This window comes from Tenrec ecaudatus, chromosome 12 (genome assembly GCF_050624435.1).
Source record: "Tenrec ecaudatus isolate mTenEca1 chromosome 12, mTenEca1.hap1, whole genome shotgun sequence".
Taxonomy (NCBI): Eukaryota; Metazoa; Chordata; class Mammalia; order Afrosoricida; family Tenrecidae; genus Tenrec; species Tenrec ecaudatus.
Genome location: NC_134541.1, coordinates 56,293,011 through 56,297,111, shown reverse-complemented (window position 1 = coordinate 56,297,111; position 4,101 = coordinate 56,293,011).

The following is a 4,101-nucleotide window of genomic DNA, read 5'->3' as shown; positions in this document are numbered from 1 at the left end:
TTCTGTGGTCTCTTCTGTTTTGTTCTTTGTCCCCTGAGACAGGCTCCCACCTTGATGCCAACATGCCACCTGCCCGCCCAGTGTACACGACCCATGCTTAGCAACACAGAGCATTGCAGACATTGAATTGCTAGGAAATAAATTTAGGCTTTGCCCCTCCTTAGCATCTTTTCCTGAAGCTGCTAATAGTTTAAACCATAGGTTCTAAAAACCAATACCCTCTTTACAGGGAAAAAAATTACTCAGTGCCCCCTGGCAATTAAAAGTTTCTGTGTTATAGCCCATAATACAGGATAAAATGTCAGTCACTGCTCTTGTAGGCCCTGTCTCACCCCTGGATCATTGCAGTAGCCCCAGGGGATAGGATGACCTACTTTGGGAAACACTGGAATCCAGTGGGACCAGATGACCTCAGAGGAAAGGGTTATAAAATGCGCAGGGGTGGCCGCTGACCTCCTCTAATTCTACAGTAGGGGAGGAGGGAAGCAGCGTGCTCTGAAAGTGAGACATGCCTTCACGCTACAACCTTGTGACCAATTCTGATGCTAGCTGCCCTTCCCCCAGCAAGCTTTACTTCTCTGCTGGGTTTGAGAAACCCATGGTATCGTCAACAAGGAACCCAGAGACCATCTGCATGATTATGGAGCTGATGAAGGAAATAACTGGTTATAATTTAGGTTCATAGCACATTTCTTCACTCACCATACCCTCTTCTCAGGAGTTTTCTTTTTTGTTAATCATTTTATTGGGGTTCGTACAACTCTTATTGCAATCCATTGTGTCACGCACATTTGTACACTGTTGCCATCATCATTCTCAAAACATTTTCTTTCTACTTGTGCCCTTAGTATCTGCTCCTCATTCCCCCCCCCAACCCACCCCCCCTTCACGCATCCTTGATAATTTCTAAATCATTATTTTGTCATGTCTCACACTGTCCGACATCTCCCTTCACCTACTTTTCTGTTGTCCATCCCCCAGGGAGGAGGTTATATGTAGATCCTTGTGATCGGTTCCCCCTTTCTACCCCACCGTCCCTCCGCCCTCCCGGTATCGCCACTCTCACCTCTGGTCCTTCTCAGCAGTTTTCTTATAGGCCCACACAGACCCTTGGTCTCAGAACCTTGTGGCCTCTGGGCTTCTGCCCTGCTTGTGCAAGAGTAGCTCAGCCCATTAAGTGCCCACTCCATCAGTAATCCTTGGCCAGAAGGCACTCGGTTTTCTTGATCATCCTGCTCCATGGATAGGGATGCTCACTTTACTGACCTGTGCCCTTGCCACTGCTGTTATCCTGGCCTCACAGCCATCTCCTGGACCAAGGAGGTTCAGCATAGGAATATCAGGACCCAAAGGATTTGCCCCACTACTGTCTTCTTTCCTGATAGTAGTCAGATTCCCTACTTTCCACTTTGAAATAACTCATTTTAAATGTCACAGGATGTCAAACTGACCAATACACAAGTTAGAATTACACGCAGCCGATTTGCTTGGTCCCACCTCATATGGGTGACATATACCTTATTTCATTACTAGCAAGCTATACTGTCCCTTTGTGGGCCAGACACTTCCCATTCGCATTGTCCTATTCAGTTATGCCTTTAAAAAAATCATTTTATTGGGGCCTCTTACAGCTCTTAGCACAATCCATACAGCCATACACCCATTGTTATATCAAGCACATTTGTACACATGTTTCCAATATCATTCTCAAAATATTTTCTTTCTACTTGAGCCCTTGGTATCAGCCACTCTTTTTCCCACTCTCCCCCACCTTCCCACTCTTGTAAACCCTTGATAAATTATAAATTACTGTTTTCATATTTTACACCATGTGATGTCTCCCTTCACCCATGTTTCTGTTGTTGATCAGAGGTGGGGTGGGGGGTGATTGGTTATGCATGATCATTGTGATCTGTTCCCCCTTTCTCCCCCTACCGTCCCTCTACCCTCATGGTATCACTGCCTTATTACTATTCCTAAGTATCTGTCCTAGATTCTGTTTGTTGAGAGCTGTTATCTGTACCAATGTACATACTCCAGTCTAGCCAGATTTGTAAGGTAGAATTGGGGTCATTGATAGGGAGGAAGCATTCAAGAACCAGAGGAGTGTTGTGTGTTTCATCGGTGATATGCTGTACCCTGGCTGACTATTGCTTTCCTGGTGACCCTTCTGTGAGGCGATGTCCAATTGTCTGTGATGGGCTTTGGGTGTCCTCTCCTACCCCCCATTTTCACTTCGATGTAATTATTTGTTTTGGGTCTTCTGATGCCTGATACCTGCTCCGGTCAACATTTCTCAATCACATGGGCTGGTGTGCTTCTTCCATGTAGATTTTGTTGCTTCCCTGGTAGGTGGCCGCATGTTTAACTTCAAGCATTTAAGACCCTCGATGCTCTATCTCTTCGTAGCCTGGCATCATCAGCTTTCTTTACCACATTTGCTCATACACCCATTTTGTCTTCAGTGATTATGTCAGGAAGGTATCACAGAATGACAACATAGCTTTTTTCAACAACGCAAAAAGGTACTATACATGCGGACTTCTCTAGATGGAATACACAGAAATCAAGTTGGCTCCATCTTGGGGAAGATACAATGGAGAAGCTCAATACCAACAGCTGAAACAAAGCCTGGGGTTGACTGGAATAGACCATCAATTGTTTATATGGAAGTTCAGGTTGAAGCTAAAGAAAATGAAAATAATTCCAGGAGACCCAATATATGACTTTGAGTCTATCCCACCTGAATTTCAAGAACATATCTGATGCATTGAACACTAATGACAGAAGACCCTGTCTGATGACATCAAGAGCATCATTCACGTGGAACGCGAAAGGTCATTAAAGACAGGGGAGGACATCCGGCAAGATGGCTACGGAGTGACACATACCAGAGGGACTCTGCAGAATTCAGCCCAGGAGAATTGCTTAGAGGGAAATTCAACACGCTGGAATGTAGGAGGAGCATCATAAAGATAAGTAGGCACAGACCCATGGGGTTTTGAGGGGCTGAGGGCTTTTGGCTTAGTGGAAGCCTGTTGGGGCTTGACCTTGGGCCCGCCACTGTCTCTGCAGGAGCTGGGGCCACTTGGTCTAAACACAGGCACAGTTTGCTGCCACCCGCCTTGGGGCAGGGACTGGACCCTTGCAGCTTCACTGGCTGGGATCTCGACTCAGCTACATTATTGCTTTGTTTCCATCTCTTCACTATATCCCCCTCCCCCGGGCCCCACAGGCTCAGCAGGCTTGCTTTTTAACAATTTTTTCTCCTCTTTGTCCCTTTCTTGGTCTCTCACACTCTACTGCTAATCTCCAGACCACTCCCCTTAGCCTAGGGCATTTACACCTGCACCACACCCAGCTAGGTGAGCTCCACCCTGTGTAGCTAGTGAGGCTGGGTAAAGCCCTGCTAACCCCCACCAGGTGATACTCTGCTCAACTTCTTACTGGGAAATTCCTGGCTGTATGCCTGGCCGGGGGCATAAGGCAGTTTAGCCAACACTCCTCAACATCCAAGCTGCTGCAGGAACCTCTGCCCAATCTCTGCAACACCAAAGCAGACAACCCTTCTGGGTCACTCCCCTGAGAGGGAAGCCACAGGAAGATAAAGTGGTAGGTTAATTCCATAGTGAAATAAGCTATAGGCAGTTTGAAGAAGCACTCCTACAAGTCTCCCAGAGAAAGCCAGTGCTCTTCGACTCCCTGGTAAATGGCACTTGGCTCCACTAAAACAACACAACACAAACAGCCATTAGACCCAAGGACCTCACCGAACAAAACTGGAGAAACAAAAGGCAATGGCAGAGGATGTCCTGAACATAATGACATACATAGAAGAAGCAGAAATTGAGCTGCCACAGAAATAAATTTTCAGAATGCTACTTGGAGTCATAGAGGATATTAGGGAAACAATACAGAAAAAGGATGAAACAATAGAAGAGGTAAAAGCCATAAACCAAAGAGAAATACAGGAGCTTATGGATGAGATAACAAAAGCTAGTAGCAAACTCACGGACCTTGAAAATCGACTGGAGGAAATCAGAGAACTGCATCAGTGACTTGGAGGACAGCCAAGCAGACTTTAACAAACACGAACAAAAA